Source organism: Typopeltis vanoorti, chromosome 7 (genome assembly GCF_054136105.1).
Source record: "Typopeltis vanoorti isolate ZY-2024b chromosome 7, IOZ_Tvanoo_1.0, whole genome shotgun sequence".
Taxonomy (NCBI): Eukaryota; Metazoa; Arthropoda; class Arachnida; order Uropygi; family Thelyphonidae; genus Typopeltis; species Typopeltis vanoorti.
The window spans coordinates 131,173,820-131,198,587 of record NC_143555.1 but is presented as its reverse complement, the minus strand read 5'-3'; positions in this window follow the sequence as shown (position 1 = coordinate 131,198,587).

Below are 24,768 nucleotides of genomic sequence, written 5' to 3'. Positions count from 1 at the left end.
ATAACTGTAATAATAACCTTTCATTCCGAAATATCCTCACATTATAACTTCATGGTAACTTTTTTATCTAAATAAATTTCATCGAAATAAGTCCCATCATTAGCTGAATATTTTGTTAACTTTGCTTTCATTTATCATGAAGTAGATTATATTAATTCCCATATCATCATTATTTCAAAAATTGATTGCCATCTCTTTATATATTTTGGACTCTCGGTTAGTGAATAGAAAAAGAGATATTTCTGAGATGCACTCGCTCGGAAATTGAATAGAAGGATGAAGAATTACAAAAGCGTTAGCCGGAGGGGAAACCTGTTAAGAAAAGCCAAGTTAATATCCATTAAACAAAATAGCAAGTGAGGACTAAGGTCCAGAGATATTAGTCAAGCAGCCTTCAACATGACCCTGGACATTGATTGATTCACTTTGCATACGCTAACGTATTCTGCTTATAATAAGTTAATCGGACGCCTATGATGTGTTTCCATGCAGTTCCAGCACTCTCTTAAATGTAAACGTGCTGAAAACTAAAGTATTCTACAAGGACATCATTAAAATGCAAAATTGTATGAAACCCTACATTCCATTATTAATTTAGCTTAACAAGAAATAAGGGATTTGATCTGCCTACTTAATACAACAGATAACTTTCTCGTGAGAAAGAGTTACATCCTTTCTTTCAAATGCGTCATGAAATTGATATTTTTGTGACAAGAAAGAGAGGAACCAACACAACAACCAAACATGGAGTGGCTGTTTGATCTGCCAATTCCTACAGACATTTTCCCTCATGTAAATGCTCTTTATTTAAAACGACACCGGAAAGACCAAGTGGTCTCAGATTTCTATGGTGATATCAAATCATTTCACAACAAGTTATTATTTCAATCCAAAACTGAGAGGGATCTTTAGAAGCCCAGTTAGTTTCGACAACACTCTTTGGTGTTGTCGAAAGACCTAAGTTTGAATCCCCTCTAGGACACGAAGAATTCTTAAAAACCAGCTAATTGTTCATCACCTGACTGTGAAGTAATTGGTCTGACGTAGGACTTCCGTAAAATCTGTTTTTTTTTCATCCCTCAAAACTGTCAATCAGGCTGTTGTAACACACACACATACGCATATACAAAATTGAACACAGAAAATCCAAATCTACCCCTAAACTAAGCAAGACAATTCAGTTCAGTTTGAATATTGTGCCGAACTATAATAAAACTTTTTATTTCAAAATGAATACAGCTGGTTCGATGCAGAGGATAGTTGCCATCATATTCTAGAAAGCACATAAAGAATTAGACAGAGAACAAGCTTGGTTGGCTAAATGCATGTTCGAACCCCATCCAAGGGTGGCACTGATGCTTGTAAATATTTCTAGACAACAGAGACGATTTTCTTCACCTGTTCTGATTGGAGAACCTCAAGTGGTTATTGGGCACTTCGAGAGGCTTGAAAAATACGACATTTGCCACCCAACGTAGACCAAACGGATTATCTTTAAAAATTTTAAAAACGCAAACAAACCCGAAAAGAGTTTTAAACGATTCCATAAAAGGTAATTCCTCATCCACTTTACAAAAGTCAGAGTTTCAACGCACAAACATAAATGACATGCACCATCATTTAGATCCTCTACCACTACATTTCACCTTAATTATTCTAAATACAGACAGCATAAAGGCTTCCACGAGAAGGATCGAACTGTTAAGAAAATGGATGTCAAGGATGAAAATTATAGAAGTTATCAAAACCTGAATGATACTTTGAAGGTATTAGGAAGTCTATAGTGAAATTTCAAACACCAGATTATCACACAGTATTTTCATTTTACTTAAATTCGCTTTGTAATGCGAAAGTCAAAATCTAAGAATAACTATAATTTTTCATCGAACATAGTCGTTTTTTAGAAATATTATGTTCGGCCTTCAATGTTTATATTGCAAAACGAAAACAATAACAGCACAGCGGAGTGTATTTTAATATTCCATGCAAAATTAATTAAAAAATATGAATGGTGACATTTGTCTAGCAAATTCGCGATTTGTAATAAACGATATTTCACGCGTGTCAGAAAGCAAACGCCTCTCTGTCAAAATAGCAGCTTAAAGAGAATCGTAAAGAGCAAACGCGCGTGTGTACTCTTTTCCACGCCACCTTGAGGTAGAGTATTAGGCGCGTTTTTTTTAACGTGGTATCCCCAGTAGGCCTACTCCACGATCTGTCAAAATAAATATACATTTTGGTGAGAAAAGTTGTAAAGTTAAGCAATAACATCACAGCAAGCGAGATGATCTCGGGAATTATTACAAGGTGCACAACCCTTTCCATCTCTTCAATAAATCCACAGTTTTACTTTTTCTTTTCTTTTCTTAAGACTCTGGATGAGCCAACACAGCCAATATTGATGTGAATGAACAAATCAACATCTTGTCGGCCATCGTGATGTTGTAGACATTAAAATTTTGAAAATAATTTACTACACTTTAAAAATTTTTATATGATAAAATATTTTTAAAATTATTCTTCGCTTTCTGCAAAATTATACATATCAGATAATTTACTTTTGATTTCTTCGAGATATTCATTGCTGGCCTAGAGGAAGAACATAAACACATCTTGAATTTATATCTACCCAGTTGTAAGAAATGAATTTCCTTCTACATGGAAACTGATGTTCTTAGTAAAATGAGTATTTTTACTAACAGCATTAGTAATAGTAGTGAATCATGATGACAACAAATGTATCAACATTTTTTGTGATCATGATCCACAGTCAACATCTTTAGCAGGTGTAGTTCATGAGCACGAGCTTAGTAATGAAATTTTATTCTTGAAATATTCATCTCTACAGCGAGATAAACAACGTGTCGATTTTATAGTTGAAGAAAAATGTCTCTCGGTTACTAGTAAGAATCGTGTGTTCCATGAATATTATTTCTGTTCTGTGAATTAGAAAACATTGCATGCGCTTCTATTTTCTCATTATTTGCGCCATCCAAGTAAATAAAATAAATAACAGACACATTAGAATGAATTGAGTTGCAAGGAAGTTCTAAGAATATACATACTTTTAACAAATGACGCAACATGTAATGTACGATTAGCCAGCTAAAAATCAAGAATTTTTGGCTTTTTTTTTTGTTCATCTTGGATCATTTTACGACCTAAATCTTCCAAAACATCAATTCAAGAGGATAAGATGGTTTGTCTCAGGTACGTTGGAATAAATTTTATATATTAACTGATCTGTGATTTATGGCATGAAAAGTCCAATTTGCAGGAGGAAAACCTTTCTAACTCGATACAAGACCGGCTAAGTCATCCTCAAGTGAAAATCTCTTATCAAGGTTGTTCTTATCTTGGATGGAAATCGAATCCAGATCTTTCCTGTTAAAAGCAATTCAAAACCAGCCTGGCTCATTTTAAGCTTTCCTCTACTGAAAAGTGTCTTCTAATTTGGCTTTATTAAAATAGTGCATTTCCATTTTTAAACCAACAGGAAGATAATATAGGAGTCCCATTGCATTTCCATATCTATTTGTAAGTTTTCTACACTTTTAATTGCAGTTTAATGTTAGCGAAAAGTTTCAGCGGATTTATTAGTAATTTTTCGCCTTGAACTTGGAACGAGCTGTCGAACCTAAAGTATTGAACTGTTGTTTGATAATATCTTATTGTCTCTGTCGCATTCTCCCCGACTTCAATGTGTCTTATTCTTAATAAACGACTGTTCCAATGGAAACTGTTAGGTCAGGTGGACCAGATCTCTCCATTTCCTTTTATCCTCCCAAATTCTTCCTTTATGAAGACTGTGCCAGTTCGGTTCCTGGATCTTCTCTTAACTGGCCACCTTCAACCTTTTCCGTGGTCTTCCTCTTGATCTTTTCCCCTCCAGTTTCATTTTAAAATTTTCTTCTTTATATTCTTTCTAATTTCATTCTTATGAGATGCCCAAACCCCTTCAAGCGAGAATTCATAAGTATATTTTCAAGACGTTTAGCCCTAAATTGTTCCTAATGCCCACATTTCTTATTCTGTCTTTCCTTTGTTGCCAACATTAAAACTTTCATTTCCACTTGTATCCTATTCCTGTGTCCTTTTGTTAGTCTCCATGTCCCTAAGTGGCCTTTCACAAGGTTTCGCCCAGTGAAGTCCTCCTCATTTTCCAAACCATCATCATCAAATTACACTGCACTTCCCAGATACTTGAAGTCCTCACCACTCTTCAAACTTTTCCCATCGAGTCTAGTACCATTTACCGTTTAAATTTCCATTTCAAAGTGTTAACACATTGAAGATTAATTGAACTACTTGAAGAAATTAAAAACGGTTCATTTCCTGATATCAGAAAATTATTTTTCTATCTTCTAAACTACGTGAAATGATGCGCTTCAATCAGGAAATGAATCATTTTAGAGTGTACTTCTTCAAGTAGCTCAACTAATTGAATACACAAATAATACCCAACCATGCTATGAAACGCATTTCTACCACCGATGTTACCAATGTTAATACTGCCATGGAGAAATAAAACAAAGTAACCAAACTTTTGTGGGTTCAGAGTGAAACAACTCCGAGTTCCATCAAATAACTAAACCATTACTGAATGCATTTTAATAGAATTTGATAAAATTTCGTGGAGAATTTTGGATGTACACATTTTTCAAACATATATAGCGGCAAAAGGCTAAATAGAAGGAGAAGAATAATCATCATCCTTTGCACTAATTCTTTTTGAAAGGCAGTTATTGAATCAGCATCAACTTATTAGGAAACTACACAAAATCATCGGCGTCGAGTGTAGGAGAAGGCGAAGAGTAGTGGTGATAATTGATGACCGAATAATACAATCACTCTTACATACGTCCTCCTCTTAATACATCCATCCCTAAAGCATTTCACTTCTTTTTTGCTTTATCTCTTCGAACTGATTATTTAGGAATTTTCAGTCAGTTTAATTTTGAAATCTTCCCATTTGATAAATTTATCCAACTTTCTGTACGTTCTGCCATAGAGATTGATATTTGTAACTGTTTCCAAGGTACAAATAAATGCTTCCTTAGGGAGTTTTATGCTGAGTTGTTGAATTCTACTCAATTCCTTTCTAGGTTGGGTATTTTTGCAGACATCATTTTTCGTTTTCACCAATGAAGTCAGGCATTGTGTTCAACGCAAATCATCATTTCTTCATTTCCAATAGCATTCCCTTTGTTTACAATGTGTATAATACCCTCGTTTCATGGCTGGCTGCTGAAAAAAAGATTATTTGCCACTGTTTGCTTGCGGCTCAATTTTTTGTCATCCTCTTTATTGACATAACAATTGTCAGTTCATATATTTATGAATAAGAACACTTTCATAATCTTTAAAACTCCTCACTTTATGGAGCAGCTGATTTAAACAAGCAGGAGATTTTGCGATTCTTGTTGCATTCTTGACTTCATTAGACTTTCCGTTTAGGAAATCTCTAATCCTCTCTTCTTTCGTGCTGTTCTTATTTATTTTCCTTAAATAGTCGACGCATTTCCTTGCGTTTTCCTGCACGTTTTCTTCTTACTTTCTTTAAAGTGCTTCCACCTTTCTATTTTAGTTTCATAACGTCACGATTTCACACAAGTGCTGTCTCCTGACACGAAATAATTTTGGTAATTAACAGTTTTGATTAGTTATTTAGTCCTTTCTAGCAAATAATATTGTTCCGTCGCAATAAAAACATAACAAAAATATTTATTTGTATAAATATTTTTTTACTTTTTTTAGAAATATTTTATATCATAATTGTTTATGTATCATAAATGTTTACATCATAAATATTTTTCTCAAATTTTGCTCAATCTCTCGCTTCAGGCTTCACTTTCTAAAACATTAAACGATCGTGGAAATCGCTGTCACGTAAGCTGAACCACTGCTGAATAATTCTCGCGCGATGGATAGCAGCATTGTTGTCCATGAAACAACCATTCCGTACTGGATAAAAAAAGTCAACATTGCTGGGTGGATATGATCGGCAACAATGTTCATATATTCCTTGGAGGACATCCAACCCACCAGCAACATCAGAGAATCCGTTTCCTACCAAGAGAACATTCTCCATACCATGACACCGCCTCCAGAACCTTGAATTGGGTTTACAAGGAAAAATGGGTTCATTGCTTCATAGGGCTCCCGCCAAACACGCTGCCTGCCGTCGGTATAACAAAAAGTCTACTCGCGGTTTTTCTGAAACCAGTGTCGAGGAACGTACCGGTTATTCGCAGAAACCAAAGGTTTCTGTATAGGCATGTCACTGCCAATACCGATCCTCTTCATTTCGCTGCGCATAGTTCGATGAGATGTGGATCGGGAACAATTTTCGTCAAATGCTTCGGTCAAACTGCTGCACAGAAGTTCTGTTTGTGCATACGAGCCTGATCAGACGATGGTGACCTCGTTCCTGACAGGCTGTTTTAAGACAAGCAATATCGGTTATTTTTCCTCTGATTAAACACCCGGGATTTTGAGAAACATCAGGGTCTGGTGTTTTCAAAACCTTTGCGACAGTTAGACCATCACCCAAAATAAGCCCTTTATCACACTCACTCCGAAAGATCCTCGGTTTTTCTCAATGTGATCAACACTAACGATTACTGACCAGCAATATTCTTAAATAGATTCTTGAGAAAGTATTTTGCATATACGCTTTGTATGTGACGTTTATGTACAACTGCATGAAGATTTCTATTTCAGTGGCAGTACGTGTAGAAATATTTGAGAAATATCTATGAACCCATCTAAACAGCAGTCTCATTTTCATAGGTAGGCGATGCGCGTATGACACTCCGATGAATGACCGACGTTTATTATATCCACCACATTCAGAATGTGAATATTCTTATTCAACAATACAGGAATACACTTATTAATACACGGAATTAAAGAATAAATAGAAGACTGGCGCGTAAATTATGATGAATGAGACTTAAGTAAACGAACATCGAATACTGAAAATGACAAAAATTGGGTCACTACAACTTCACTTGATTTGCGCCTTCCTTCTCTCTCTTTCTTTCCGATAACTCATGATATCCATGCCAGAATGACAGAATAAAAACGAGTAGAAACATCTGAGAAATGATGAAAAGAGGTTATTTTTCAAGACTTATAAACTAAGCATGAACGAACGAGAAATTGAAATGCATTTGAACTTAACGCTATTGTTGTTTTCATATTTAAGAACTGAACTGATCGATGGGTAAGAATCATCTCCGAAGGCCAATTCTTCTTAGTTCTAAACTCTGTTGTATTTTCAGCTACCAGGTTTCTCAGATGTTTCTATTCATGTTAAATATGTTAATATATTGAATAACTTATGTCTTACGGAACATGAAAAGTGATATTTGGAATATTTGATATTCCAAATCATATTTGTTCTTGGAAGAGAAGAATAGAAATATCTTTGAAAATAAACACAATCCCCACATTGGAATATCATGCGAAATCCTTAACATTTATACAAAATAGAGCACAGAGGAATTTTATCTCTCCGTTAATGGTTTAATATGGTTATTGATATTGTGGAGAAAGCGATCCGCTTTCATGAATCCATCTCAGGTGAGGGAATTTCGTTCACAGACTTTTTTTGTTCACATTTGACTGACAAACTGAGGCGTAAATGTGATTGAAGATGAAATGCAAATGAAATACCACAGTTGGAGAGAAGAATGAGTCTCTTCTTTCTCTTTGAGAGGAGAAGGAAAATACTCAAGAATGGATTTCTCCGATCTCCTCGAAAGAACAGATCCACTGATGGACTATTTTACTTCTTATTTCTGATCCTTGTCTTGTTCGATCAAATATTTATGAACCAACGAGAAGACAAACGCAAAACGTTGGACGTAAAAGCTCAGCCTCAAGCGCATTCAATGAAGTGCAACAAAGTCCACAAATCATTTAATGGAAAACCGCAGACATTTATGAATTCTAGGAGATAAATACTATAATGTCCCTTAGGATATTATTCATTGCTATTACTGGCTTTTTTAAAAAAAGCACAGACTTTTCAGGAACTGCATATTTTTATATGGAGTTTTGTAAAATGAAATTCAGATGTTTTTTCTGTATATTATTTCGCTAGAAATGGAAGATAAAGAAACATCTAGTCTCAAAAAACCGAAACTCGTGAAAATTTTGAAAGTCATTTAAAAAAGGAATCATCTTAACTACACGTTATAAAAATCAAACAAAGACAAAAAGGAAATTCGTCATTAATTTTCTAATATGTATGCTCGTGAGGAGTTCAAGCTAACACGATAGTACTACATGATTATGTTTAGTTTATTATCAATCACCTATTAAACATTTTTCTCCGATTTAGCATACAACTTGTCAGCACTTCAACATTTTCCTATGTAACACGTCATTCTTCTAGAGCACTTCTGAATGGATCAGTCCACCTAGCTCTTAGTGTTCCTCTGCATCTTTCTCTTGCTCTCTTGGCATCAGACACCTGTTTTGCTAATCTTTTTTTTTCTATCCATCTCACAGATCCATAACTTTAAACTGGCTTGAAAATTATCTTGTATATTACTAGTTTGGTGTTTTGGCTAATTTCTCTCTAATTCTATATAATTATTTTGCTGCCCAACATTCCAGCTTTGCTTATTCTGTCATTAATTTCCAAATTTAATTTTCTATCCTCATTAAAAACTGTACCTAAACAGCTGAATATTTTACTTACATATTCATCTGAATTCTCGATGAAGAAGGGAGCTGAAGTCTTGTCTTACCCCTGATTTTACATCAAACCATCTTTCTCCGTTTCCTTCAATTGCATGTGCCTACTTACAACTTAAATATAAATCATGCGTTTGATTTGTGCAATGCTCCATTATCCCCATATAATTGCAATGTTTTGAAAAGCTTTTATGTAGACGCTTTTCGAGTGACTCTTCATGATGTACAAAACTTAAGTACAGATCCTCGATCTCTCAATTATTTGTCTTAAAGTGAAAATCTGATCTTGACAACCTCTATTTAACTTGAACGTATCTTGTTCTCAAATTTTGCTTCTATAATTTTTCTCAGCTTCTTTTCAAGTATGCCTGAATAAATCTTTCCAGAAACACATAGCAGAGGACTTCCTCTGTAATTCTCATATTCACCTTTATTCCCTCTTTTTATACATGAAACCTATGACAGCTCTACTCCAATCATCGGGACTTCGGTCTTCCGTAAGAAGGCCCAATGCTAAACGTTTATACTTCCACATTTGCAGAGGCCTTTCGAGTGGAATATCCCATCTTTTTTTAATGTTCTGTAACTGCTTGTTTCATTTAATTGACTTCCAGAGTAATTACTCCGAAAATTATGATATCCTTATGTTCAGTCATAATATTTCATCTTTGGTTCCTTTTACATTTTAATGTCTAAGCTTTTTCACCAGAACATTTTGCCACCTTCCTGATATTTACCGCTTGTATTCTTACTGAAGTTTTCCCAAGACTTTTGTTTGGCTACTTTTCCACATAACGTAGGTCTTTTACATTTTTCTCTGTATTCTCTTAGGTATCTATGGACTTATTTGGCAAGAACGCTTGGTGTGCTTTCTTCTTCTCCACTAACTTCTTCTTCATTAACTTCTTGTATCCAAGTTGGTGTTCTTATATTTCCGTACATGCAGATAACTTCACCACATACCTCCGTAAATTAATTAATCAATGTTTGCTTCAGAGATTGCCAATGAGATTCCAAGGTTAGGTTCTCGTTTTCGTACTGTTTCATTTTTTATCGAAATATATCGAACCTACAGCTTACTTGTGAAAGCCATTCAATTGTAATTCTTTATAAAACTTTCTTGCATGTGTTCTATTCAAAGTGATATTCATTTTTATTCTATTTGGCATTAAGTGTTGGTCATTTCCAATTATAAACCCTGTCTACACTCTTATTCTGAATCAGCATGAAGATATAACTATCAACCATGACCCAGTTGAGCATTTTCTTGTTTCTCGTGTCTTCTCTCCGCGTAAATCTGTTGACGTTTTTATGCTGGAACGCAGTATTAGTAATGACTAGTCCGTAACCTGAGAAGAAATTCAGCAGATACTGTTAATATTAGACTTTCCCTTTACGCCAACTTTTCTCAAAACGTTTCTATGTGCCTGGTGAAACTTATTTTGTGATCTGCTTTTTATTCTTGCAATCTATTCCACCCATTTATCATTTCAGGAAGTCGTACTGTCCCTACCAACCACACTCTCACATGCTTTTCATGGGATATCCTCCGTTCTTTCTCTTCTGATTTTATAGATTTATGGGTACTTTCCTTACCCGTGTACTGAAAAAAGTCTTCAGTATCGATCCTATAAAATCTCTTTAATAACATTTATGTTTATATAATGGCTTGTCATTTTTGCTTAACTCGTTTTGAAGCCCACAAACCGTCAATCTATTCTCATAGGGAGCATTCCACAGATCTGCCATAATCTTTGTCATCCCTCTCTCGATCCTCTCCACGACATCTTCATATCAATAGAATTCGATGTCCAGATCTGCATGAATTAGCCCATATTTTACTTATTAAAGCCTTATAAAGAGGAACAATAACTTCCTCTCCTTGCTTGTCAGCGTATTCTTCACCACGTAATCTATACCATTCATTTACTATCGCTTTTCCCAGTTTTACATCATAATCAAACAACTGAACATTTCTCATCAAATCATTTCCTGTATCACTGCTGTACAAATTAAACAACAGAGCATCAAGTGTTGAACCTTGTGGTATATCACTACACCCCCCTGCCTTCTCCTGAACTCATCTGTTCCATAAACAATTCTGGTATCTCCCAATTATCCACCCTTTAATCCAAATCACCAGATTAATATCCATTTCCATTTGCTCCCATTTATATAACGGAATTCTATGTAGAATTTTGTCGAATATCTTTGCGAAGTCCAGCAATTCCACACAGTAACAATTTCCTCTTTCATTATCACGTTATAGAAGTTAGCAAATTATTAAAGAAAGACTTACAGTTCAGAAAATCATGTTTCACCTTAGAAAGTATCATATTCCTGTCCACGTAAAACTGAATGTCGTCTTTTACCAATTTCTCCAATATCTTAACCACCACTCTTGAGATGCTCATTGACTTATATTTTGTTACTTTTGTCTTCGAGACACCTTAAGACAGTGGTATTATTTTTACTCTTTCTATTGCATGGCACATTCCCAGAAAACTGAGGCTTGCTCACTCTTGTAATACATGACCCAATAATCCATTTAATCTGATGGCCATGTTAGCAACTTTGTTCTGCGATATTCTAAGCACATTTATTTCTTAATCATGTGTTCATCATTAGCAGTTTTTAAACTCATCCTTCCATAGTCATTCCTCCTTTCGCTTGCTTCATAGGGAAATCATTCTTGGAAATTTCTTCTGTCCTCAGCAACTAGTTTTCGCTTCTAATTAGCTTTCCTTACCATGCATGTGAACCTTCTTGCCTGTATCTTGTACTGCTCATGAGCTTGCTGATCGGCTTTTCTTCATATTCTTTCCGCAATTTTCTTTGTATACATCTCCTGTATAATGATGCTGTACATCTATCTAATTCGTACTTCGTTTATCTCTCTAATGTTGGGTACATATTCCGAAACTGATTTGTTCAAACATCCTTTGACCACCTCCGATAGCAATCTCCCACAGGTCAAGACTACACTACCATTTTTCCCAAGCAGAGACTGCGTAGCGGGATTGGTTACTACTAAGTTCTTTGATTCAGCACTCTCTAAACTTGTGTCCTTTTCATGCCGTCTCAGGTAACTATCTCTCAGTAGCTGTATAAATTCCATTTCCCGTCCTTCCCTCCATCATAGGACCATCCCTCCATCTAAGCCTTGTCCCTGTAGTATAAATCTCGCATAACAATTACTCGATGTGCTAATCGTCTTAATGCGCCAATGCATATAAACTACATTCTCTCTTATACCCCCCTGTATTACATTATCAACGAATTACCTGTTTCATCCATTTGGCCTGAATCTCACACTACATAGTCTACAGTTACCTGCACTCTGCATCCATGCTCTCCTGATGTATTTCTGCTCTTTTTGGCTTCAGTTTTGCTATTATTATAAAAACCCTTCTCCCATCTTGATCATTCTCTCCTCTCTGAAGGTGCCACATACATTTCATTCTCTTTCAACCAAATCTCGCTAATTCCCATACGTTTTGACCAAGTTGCGCTAAGCAATGCCACAACTTCCTCACCTTTGTTCCGAATACTTCTAGCATTTTATTCATAAAGTGCAATACCCTATTTTATTCCATAATCTACTTAACACCACCACTCAATTCACGTTTTGTTTCCTATGGAGAACCTCAGAATAAGTACGCTTATTTTTGCATTATTATCTGTTCATTCTCTTCGTTTTCCATCGTTTCATTCTGTAGTCACTTACAACGTTTGCAAAGTCAATCTTACTAATTGCATATTCACCCATTTCGTCTTTCATCTCACCATCATTTTTCTTACTCTCCACAGAATTCTGAGATTCCTTCTCAAAGCATTTACAACAAATCCGCTGACCAATTTCGTTCTCTTTCCATAAATCTTTCATTCTACGACGTGCACATTTCTTACACGCTCGCCATTGGGTTACGCACCGGTGCCATGATGTACAGTACGGCATTAATTAAACAATAAATAAATTAAATTAAAGCTTTGAAAACCATACAGTTAAGCACACAACCGTTACATTTAAGGACACAAATAGTGATCAACATAACAATGCAGAAGGAATGATCTAATTATCTCTAAATACTTTCAAAAAGAACTCATTTTTCGGCACCAAAAATAACAAATAGCATCTTCGGCCCTTTAGCCGACAGCATTATATCAGCTGCTTGAAGTATTGACTCAAAACATTCCTACACTTCTCTCTTAGGAGAACCTTCGGTGGAATCATAGAAACAAATAAACTGCATCTTCAATTTTCCCATTCTGAGTTTCGTCCACATACCTCTGCTGGAAACTGTCCTCCAATCAAGGAAGAAAAGGAAGCCGTAACAGCGGCATTCATGTTTGCTTTGAATGCTGTTGTTATTGCTTCCTTTTCTTAATTGTTATTTCCCGAAAACAATATCCTGTGCTTATTATTTAGTAAAATCTCATGTTTTTGTTCTTTGTCTCAATAATGCTTATTATGCTCACGGTATACTTTTCAGTTCTGCAAGTTTGATTTTCTTTCTATTAAAACTGTTTTAATAGGTTATTGCCGTCTTCAGGTCTTTAGTTCTTCTGACGTTCGGCTTGGTCTTGTATAAATTGAGTTTAAATTTCTTCAATAGTTGACTTTTCATTACTCTCCCTGGTTCCCCCCACCCCGGAGAAAACAGCTGGAGGGTAACCAAAAACTCATCATTTTACCATCATGTATTTATCATTTAAGCCAACAGAGAGTATAATTTGATCGCCTGAGTCCCAAATTGACAGACTATCCTCGTTCGTTCAGCGCCAAGTAGATACCTACAAATAGGCAGCACCACGTGATGGTGAGGTTTCTACCTTAGGTCAAAAGCCATAGTTGGTTCTCCGCATTCCTAAACGTTCATGTGCAAGTCTTCTCAGGTGCATTACATTGACCCCCTCCTCCCCCCCCCACACACAGAAGGAAGTGTAATGTAGAAAAGAAATAAATTTGAGGGAATCCTCAGGGGAAGTTTTGAATATACCATCGTGTATTTCTGATCTAATGAATTACAAATTCATACAAAATACTTAACTACTGTATGTTCTTTTATAAATAATATGTTTACGAAAAATACTTCCCAGAATTCCTCAGATTGAAAACTTCCGATAATCATCCACCTGGCGTTACCCCAAAAAGAGCGCTTGGAATTTCCTTTTAAGGCGATTGCAACGTTTCAATTATGCGAAACGTCGGTTTGTGCTAAAAAAAAAAAACAAACAAACACGATCATAAAGAAAGAATGAAGTAGTCCTAGCGCGTGAAAAGTAATTGAATAGAATTATAAATTACAGAAATGCATAGGTGTCGCAAAGAAATTGAGAAAACATAAATGTTCTTTGGACAAAATGTCCTCAAACGGAAAGACTGAACAGGCTATATTTTTTTCGGATTCGTGATAAAAGAGACTTCGAAAATCTCCATGGCAGCTGGTTTGCGAAGTACAGGTAAATAAATTATCAGAGAAATCACTCGACGTATCGTTTCCTTGATCTACTCGCCATTAAAACAAAACAAAATATGTATACAGAATATCGCCTTGAAGCTAACTAATACTAGTGAATAAATATGAAAACAAAAAAGGAATGAATGAATAAGGAAATAAAACTATTCTTTAGAGAAGAATTGGAATCATGAAGGTGTGATAAATCGAAAAGAAATTTATAACGAAAAATATTAAAATATTGAAATGTTGTAATAAACCCAATGCATCTACTTTGAAAATTGAGTTCGTAACCGTCTCGAAAATGTATGTATAATTTAATCTATAAACGTAAATAAAAATATAATTATAAGAAAATGTAAATTAAATTAAAAATAAAATTGCAAGATTTATATTTAAACTAGAAAATATTAAATATATTTGAATATTTTTGAAAAATTATTTAAGTTATGTTATAATTCTAGTGTACACCTATTTTTTAATTAAAGGCAGATTCTATAAGTAATCGTGTATACGTAAATTATTTACGTGGGTGTGATTTTTAGGACTCCCAGGGTAACAAATGGCAATCCTGTAGCCAATGAAGTTTTAACTGAGGCTCGGCTATTGCCGTTACCCAGCCATGACTAGAGCTTTTTAGCTCAACAACATTCCATCCACACAGATTTACTTCATTCAGATGACGGGATAAAGAGTCAAGGACTCAGTCCATCGCCCAGTTCTTTTAAGAACTTTAAGATTATTTACGTACAGGCACCCTGTGTGGCCTGGCTAAGAATATAAATAATACGGACACCCTGTGTGGCCTGGATAAGAATAGCATCACTGTAACCCTCGCTGTAGCATGTCGTACGAGGAGACCAAAATGAGTACCCAGGGAGAGTAATGGATGACAAAGCCGATGAAGCTTTAACTGAGGCTAGGCTATTGCCCTCACCCCTCGTCATGATCAGAGCTTGTAGCACTATATATTACCCCATCCATACGTTTTCTAAATAATAATAATACAGGCTAAATGTTTAACGTAAACTTCTGCATGGAATCGACTTGTTCATCAATGAAACTGTGAAATAAAATAAACTGTGATTTAAAATAAAATGCAGTTTTATTTGCAACTTTTGAAAATGGGTAAAGCAAACAACAGCGTATCAAATAGTGACCGAAACTGTAATGTCCATTCCGACGGAGAAGGAATCAATGAGGACTAATGTTGGAGACCAGAGATACCTTTAAACCAAGATCATAAAAACTTCTAGCAAAAATAGACTGGGAACGCATTGCTCAGAATAACGAGAAAAATTAGAAACTTCAATCACACCTTCCCAGTAGCAGGTAGTACAGTAAACAACAATAAACCTGATAAGGGATAGAATGTGATATAGAAACCCTCACTAACTTCATTTGTCGTAAACCAAAACACGCGACAGAATGAACCACAGTAACTGTAGTAATCAAATTCATAAATCGGTGGCTGCTGTGGGGCCAAACCCTGAAACTGGTACTTATTTTCCAAATTTCTAATTCATATAAGTTCCTTATCATTAGCAGAAACACAGAAAAGCTTTAGAATTAAAATACAATATTTAAAGTACCTGAGAATGCATCTGAAAAGATTTTCTAGTTGGGATCTATTCGTTTTTCCTTGTACCGATGTTACTCCGAAATATCTGACTATTGCTTTAAGGTTCGAGTCTACACTAACATGGAAACAATGAAAATCGCATAACTGAACTGTTTCAACTCTAACAATAATTCTGTTGCTTACGTTCAGTTCTCTGTTGGTTGATTGTTAAACCAGCTTGCGAATCTGTTATCGCATAACTGAACTGTTTCAACTCCAACAATAATCGCAATTTTTAATACTTTCTTCCTAAACTTTATTTTCCTCGTAATGTATCGCTTGCCACAGTACCGAAGTACTCTGAAACAGCTCTCACGTTTCTCTTTCCTTCATCTATATGAAGGTCTCATTTCGTAGCGAGGTTTTTTTTTTTTTTGATTATTATCTGAAATTCGAAATCTAGCTAATACTTCTTTAATTGGCTGCTGTTGTCAATTTGCTTATCAGATTATTCTAAAATATATATCAGCACAATCAATTATGATAAGAGATAATTGCATGGATTGATGAATTGAATTCAGTGGCGCACGCAGTGCGGGGGACCTGGCTCACTCTGGATAAAATCTTGAGTGCGCCACTGATTGAATTTATTCATATATTCGACTGTAATGCGTTATTGTCACCCCCATAATTCTACCGATTGTGGTTGATTTTTTCCTGCTCAAACTAGCGCACTTATCACAGCTGCAAAAACAAAACTTTCAGAAGGACGAATTCGCGTGGATAAATATACATGCTTTAAAAAAACTTTGGAGTGTTGCTTCGTTTTTGGATACCAATAAATGATTATAATTACCTGAAAGTGTTCTGTTTATTTAATTTTCTGTGTTTTATGGTATCCTTATGGCAACAATGCACTAACAACTATGGAATTCCGACATCTTTGTCAAGGGACAAAAATGGGTGTCAAGAAATGACTCCTGACACTAATGAATCCCGCAGTCTCCAATACTATCTGGCTGGAATAATCCATTGCTTCACACTGCTATCGTATCCCATGGCCTGTTTGCGAGAGTAATTTGTTAGATTAGGCGACGTTTTTATTTGTTCTTTGTCACTTTATAGCATTGTGCTGTTCGCATGTCCCTGGCATTCACATACACATTTCTACACGTATCCCCGTGTATCTGCTTATATAGCCTAGAACGGATTTCATAAACACCGCAGATGAAAGGAATGAGCTTAATAAACTGACTCACGATAATAATACTGGTGAAGCTTTATTTTGATTAATTGGCATGAGAGAAAGAGTTACTTGTAACGCTCGTTGAACAAAGACCTCTAAGATTCAGTTATCGCATCCAGGAATGAATATCTTTTTCATCTTAGGACTTGTCTGTACATTAGATTTGCATTTATAGGACGCATGCGCAGAAATAAAAATAACCAGACACAAAAATAAATAATCATGATTTAATTGAAAGCATGGAGATCATGATAATTATTATGATTAGGTTCATTCATAAGCATATGCGTTTCCCATCCTGAAGGTACTACCTATAAAATACATTACACGGCGTAAGCTTAAAATCAGGATTAGTTAAAACGTGAAAATGTCAAAAATCTGATAACTTTTTCAAGTTAGAATTAGCTAATATTCAGTATTACTCTTATTATATATATAAACTAATATTTTACATTAATTAATATCTATTATTAACTTTCATATATTAATTAATATTCTGTATTTACCTTTATATATATATATATATATATATATATATATATATTAGGATAACCAATTTATTTTATAAACTTGGTTATTTTAACTCCTAATCCCAAGTATGCAAGCAATTAAGTTTGCGCCTGAAACAAAGTTCAAGTCTAAAGATGATACAACACCAGGGCAACTCATTGTAAAGGTGGGTAAAGCTCAGATCACTATTCTTAGTATTTTCCCATAACGTATAATGTAAAGCACATCTCACTAGAAGATGTATACTGCAATGCATTATGAGTGGGGTCACTACCCAGACCGGTTTCAACCTTTTTCGAGGTCTCCTCAGTGAGTAACTAGACTCTAAATACCAACGGTATAGTAATACGGAGTCTTATCTAGCTACTCACTGAGGAGACCTCAAAAAGGTTGAAACTGGTCTGGGTTGTGACCCCACCCATAATGCATTGCAGTATACATCTTCTAGTGAGATGTGCTTTACATTATGGGAAAATACTAAGAATAGTGATCAGAGCTTTACCCACCTTTACAATGAGTTTCCCTGGTGTTGCATCATCTTCAGACTTGAACTTTTTTTCAGGCGCAAAACTTAATTGTTTGCATACTTGGGATTAGGAGTTAAAATAACCAAGTTTATGAAATAACTTGGTTATCCTAATATACAATATCCCCGAGTTAAAAAATATATATAGACAGGATGATGCAGAACTCTTGGGCCAAATTTAAGAGGTGATAGAACACACTAAACAAACACTTTTCGTCATACAATGCATGGTCCGAACTCAAGCGGTGAAGCCCTAGAGAGCGCTTTCCAGTGAACACTTATAAGCGCTGGTTTTTGCAGTCGTCGTTATTTCTACTGTGGAGTGCAAAAAGGGTGGATTCTTTCACAAATCAGGAAACGGCTGACATGCATTTCATTTACGGAGCTGCGGACGGGAATGCGATGAAGCCTAAAGACTGTACCGAGAGCGATTTCCGACCAGACGCGTGCCTAATCGTAAAACCTTTCACCGGTATCTGTGCGAAATGGGCTCCTCAGTCAGCGCCATCCAGGATTCAGGGCGTGCAAGGAGTGGGAGGACGCCACGTGTTACAGAGGAAATTCTACGTAGGGTTGCAGATCGTCCCGAATGTAGCACGCGAGCAATTTCTTATGCCGTACGTGTGCCCCAGTCGACGGTGTGGCGATTTCCACGAGACGAACGATTACACCCCTACCATGCACAGAGGGTGCACGCCGTGACACCTGCAGATTACCAGCCTCGTGTGGATTTTGCGTGGTTCCTGCAGCAGACTGCAGTGCAACCAGACTTTGATGCCCATGTCTTATTCACTAACGAATGCATCTAACACATGAGGGCATTTTTAACACCCACAATTATCATGTGTGGGCGAGCAGAAATCCGCACGCCACACATCCGCATTCGTACCAGTGGAGTTTCTCCATAAATGTTTAGGCTGGAATCCAACATTACCATTTGATTGGCTCACACCTTCTGCCAGCACGAATGAATGGGAGAACGTCCCTCGTATTTTTAGAAGAGGTCTTGCCAGAATTACTGAACCCTGTTCCAGCAAACATTCAAACACGTATGTGGTTCCAACACGACGGAGAGCCACCCCATTTCAGCGTGGATTTGCGGAACGCCTTGGATGCAACATTTCTAGGGCGATGGATTGGTAGGCGTGGTCCCATCGCTTGGCCGCCACGGTCGTCCGATCTCTCATGTCTGGACTTTTTTCTATGGGGCCATATGAAAAGCCTGATCTACGATAGCCCCATTGATTCCAATAAGGACCTCATTGCCAAGATTTCTATCGCTGCTGCCGCTGTACGAGAAATACCTGGTGTTTTCGCCAATGTACCCCAATCACTACGTCGAAGGTGCGAAGCCTGCATCAATATTGGCGGTGGCTCGTTTGATCAGTTTCTGTAATTTGATCAATAAAATTCTTTAATTTATGTTCTGTAATTTCTGCAATTGTTTCAAATCTCTTCTGTCATTCTTGCGTTTCTTCATTTCCTAACACAGTAGTTGCTAACCCCTAGTGCTTCATCGCTTGAGTTCGGACCATGCATTGCATGACAAAAAGTGCTTGTTTAGGTGTATTCTATCACTCCTTAAAGTTTGGCCCAAGAGTTCTGAATTACCCTGTATATCATTAAAATTACGATTTAATTAAAATTAAATTTTCAGATTTAGGTGGAAGTAGTTCTGAATTTATACAATAATATAATGGAATACACATTCAGTTTATACAGGATTAGCTAACTCACATTCGCTATTAACTTTCTGTAACGAATAAATTAATAGTCATATTCATATTATATTATATTATTAATTATAATATATAATTAATTAATTATGATTATTTACTCTTCACAATCCTGAAGTCCTAAAAAGGACTGGAAGATGGACTGAGTCCTTGACTGTCTATCGCTTCATCTGATTGAAGAAAATCTGTGTGGATGTGGTGTTATTGAGCTAAAAGCTCTAGTCTTGGCTGGGTAAAGGCAATAGCCGAGCCTCAGTTAAAACTTCATTGGCTACAGCATTGCCATCCGTTACCCTGGAAAAAAAAATAATCAGCCACCATCAAATCTCACTCTCTTTACAATAAAATCATATATATATATATATATATATATATATATATGGCATTCATTAAAGGAAGAGAATAGTAATTAACATTGAAGCATCGAAAAATCCGAAATTTAGAGGTAAAAATTGCAGCACATAATTGAAACAATAAACGTTGTAATTTTTAAGTTGTTCTAACTGGCGCGCTAATATTTATTGGGTGTGTGGGTGCAAGCTGGAGTGACTTTGGAGATTATCAATATCAATACGGATTGTTTGAGGGAAAAGCACGACTTAAGTTACCTCGGTTTTTTAAGTCATAAAATCTATATTTTGTTTTAAATATATATATAATTCATATGAATATTTTTATGGTGTATTGATATTAATATAATATAAATCATGTTTTTTTTTTCAAAAGATTCCTTAAAAATTATTTTGAAATTTATATAATAATATATTACATATCAGTACAGAAACTACATTCTTTAAATTTTACAGTATGAAGTGAAGACCTTACCTTTTCAGATGAAGTATCATTTATTATAAGAATGCCGCACCCTTCCATTTGTTAGATAATATTTAAGCACGTTTTCGACCATCAGGGCTTATACGAAGGTGGAACAATTGCTCGATTATCACTGAGATATTGGCAGATGAAATTGATTTCTGTTTACGTGAAAATCGACTTCTTATAAGGAAAGTGAGTGAGTGAGTTGAGTGAAAGGAATAAAGTTGGATAGTTCACTGGACGGTTGTCACGACAGTGGAATTCCTGTTGCGTTCTTGTGGAAAAGTGAAGAGCTTTTTCCAATGTCGAAATCACACTTTAGGGATTTTGATCTTTTTAGAAGAGCCTTAAAAGTAATCTTCTACGAATTAACATACCGTACTGGAGGAGCTTAGTAAAGTCTGCCCTTAAAATTAATCCTCAACATCGCTTTTGATGACTTAATGCTCAAACGAAATTATTACGGCATTCCTTGCACTTGGATGAAAATGATCTTTAAATTTCCAGTCTCCCCGGTTTGTCGCACAGACCCACAAATCAATTTAAAAACTTTCCTCATTAGGAAACCTTCCACCTAGTGAAGAAATGAAATATTAAACTTTTTCCTGTAAATCAAATATATTTCTTGTGATTTTTTCTTTTTTGGATTCTTTATAATATTATTATATTACGCTAATAAATCTTGCCTGTTTGAATTTTAATTGTTGATAATCCTTCTAATCCAGAAATATTTATGTACTGCATGTCAATGGAGCTTAATACAAACAGAACGGCATTGCACCGTATTTTATTTATAATAATATTTTATCAGTTGCTTATGTTGGGTAATTAATTACACTTCATGCTGTTTAGGTGTACCCTACTGACGTGTACCAGAAATTGCAACTTTATTCCAGTGATTATGAAATATCACTCTGATATATGACAAGGTGTCGACAGAGGAAGAGTAATTGGCCTTACGGTGTCGCTCTTTCCGTTGGGATATGCCACCAACAACAAACGCTACACGGAACTCTTTCACCGATGCAAATTATTATCTTCCATAATCCCAAGGATTACCATGCTACTTAACGAGAAATTTACTAACTTCACTGATATTTAAGAAGACAAGACCACCAACTTGGCAACTTTAACGAAGCATATTTAGATTGAGAAGGATAAAAGTTCTTGGTTAATCACAAGGCTACTCGTAAAGCAGTGTGAGTAGAGGAAAGATAATTTACACATATTACTCACCATACGACTAAGATAAGTTTATAACGAAATATGTCAGTTCTGCACTGTAATTGAAAATCAGATCTCCTTTTATTAGGAGAGGGGGGGTATTTTTCCTTTCGTGTGTGCGGCTTTGTTGTTCCCACTGTAACCACTTTTTTGCACCAAAATTGTAAAATGCAAGATCTGTCAAGGTATTCGAGTTATTTAATTCTCATGGTTTTAAAGTGATTGTAGCTCCTGTGAGAATAATGGACATTATTAAATTAAGCTGCTCAAATATGTTATTTATTTAATAATGTTCAGAATAGGTACTTATTTTATGTTTTTGTATCGTTGCTATTTGCTTTTAGTACTTTTAGATTAAACAGGCATTTTTCAGTTACATCCGAAATTTGCGCCTATGCTAAAAGATTTGTAATAATTCAGGGAAATTGCTGAAAGCTAGTGATCTCATAGCATAAAGATAATGACACATTTTGATTTTATTAATATAAAATAGTTTTCTCTAGGGGCCTATTGCTTGCTGTTATTAGGATGGAAGAAGTTCGTAGATGTAGATCTCTTCTGTAATAGTCAGTATTTTCATTTGTTATCTCATGATTAAAAAAAAAGGAAAAAACTGCAGTTTTAACGGAGATAGTCGTTTTTATTCTTGTTATCGCATTCCAGTTTAAAAAGATGTACATCTTTACATACAACGTTATATACATACAATAACAACAGCTAGCATGCTATATTGAGGTTCGTATTTCTTCTTTATATCCTGCGCTTTCAGATCGTTTGTTCTGGTTATTATCCTTGCACACAGTCTAAACGTAATAAAACTTATTTGCTCGGTTTTGTAAACGAAATGCGATTCAAAATTGCCTGCATTTCTTTCCTAAGAAATTCTAGACTCCCAATTTCTAGTAAATCCATGCTTTTTGTGTATTTTCCAGAACTTGTCTTTGTGAAGTAAATCACAAATAGTTTATTAAATAAATGAAAGAAAAGAAACAGACGGTTAATCGTCAAAAAAGTCATGAGTTTCGGATCTCAAGTAGTGAGCATTATGTAAGCTATGAAAATAACTGAAATTTGAAAAATATAACGAGAACATTACCTATTCGTCATTTTAAATCCAAATAATTGAAACATGATATTTTTGAATTTTACGAGTGGGGTAATAGAAATAAACCAGGATTTAAACAACTTAAAAAACACGAACTCCAATCAAGAGTCAATACCTTGAACTTTTGTTAAATCACTGATTAGCTACAGTATTCCTCGATTGAAATCAAGGCTGAAATGGGAGAAACGTTGCCCCATACGAAGGATACAACATTTACGCAGGACATATATGGCGTAGAGGGTGAAGCTTGACGCTTTTCATATTCCCTGTTGTCTGTTTCGGGAGCAGTGATGGGAGAGATTTGTGAGCTATTTTAGCTCTCCCTGAGTGGGCAGAAGTGGTTATTCGTCGTTGGGTCTTAGGATGGCTTTCGGTCTTTTATGTTTCCAGTAGTCATTACCGTCATAGTTTTCGGCTTGTTGTATCAGTTGGTTTGGATGGATAAATGTCTTCATAAAGAATTTTTCTGCAAGGGAGCGTAGTAGTGGAGAGATGTAGGGGATATTTATGTCCCGGTGGATCTGGGCGTTCCTGATGAACCACGGGGCGTCCAGAATCATTCGCAGGTATTTGTTCTGTAGTCTTTGTAGCTTGAGGATGTTTGTATTGGAGGTATGGCTCCAGGCTGGGGAGGCGTATATGACTGTGGGACGGATCACTGTCTTGTACAGTAGTATATATGACTGTGGAATGGATCACTGTCTTGTACAGTAGTATTTTATTTGTTGAGCTTAGTTTGCTGTGTCTGTTGATCAAGTGGTATAGCTGGGCGAGAACTTTTGAAGCTTTGGTGACAAAATTTCAAAGGTTTGGTAACAACATTTACACTCCCATGTCAAATAGTTGTATTCTTTATAAGTAAACTATTAGTAGGTGTGTTTGTGTAATATCAAAATATTGAGAAAAATTGGTATAGTTTGAAAAAATATAATAAAATATAAGTAGGATATTATATATGCATTATTATTTGTGGCATATAACATCTAAACAGAGATCAAATTATTTAAATAGTGCAAGCAAATGCAATTTCGCTATATATATGCGATGTTATGCGTAAAACAAGCAAGTTACATGTTTAATTGTAGAAACAATTCCAGTCAATATTCCTTAACTATTCTGTTCCTGACAGTTCGATTTCAAAGACATTTAAACAGAAGATAAAGGTATGTTTAATTTATTTAATACTAAATCAGAAAGCAACCCATTAACGAAGTCAGTCTATTGATCCTGTCTCTTGTTCGTTAATGTGTTTTGCTTGTGGTATTGCATATTGATTGGTTGGAAAGTCACCTGGTGACACGCGAAGTCAAATAATGGGTGCCGCTGATTACAGCGTTGCTACACCAAAAGATATTTTAATTCACTTGCGAGTATTAAACAGCACAACTGGAAACTAACCATGTGGACTTAAAGCGTACTTTATTAGCCACTAAATCATCAATAAATCGTATTTGGGAAACTCCAACTCCATCTTAATTTGCCTGCACCCGAGATGTGTGTCAACCTATTAAGCACATAACCAGTTGAATGCAGTCAATTCAAGGCTATCTGTGGACAACCTTTTCACTCTAGGGATTACATTATAGTTACAAATCGTAGACAGCATAGCGATTTATTGACCTGAAAAATGAGCAACTTTAAGTGGTATTTTTAAAATTAATTTCCTCATGCACGTGACAAACATTCGTCAAAATTTATCGTCATGTATAAGGATATCTGAAATTCACGAAACTTTAATTTTCTTTAATGGATAAATGCGGGCAGAAGATAAGGTTTCTTTTTCGTTGGAATCAGAGACTTCAATAATTTCTCACAAATCATCGATGAGTGTCACGCACTCGAAACCCTGATAAGAAAAGCAGGGGATCATGTAATG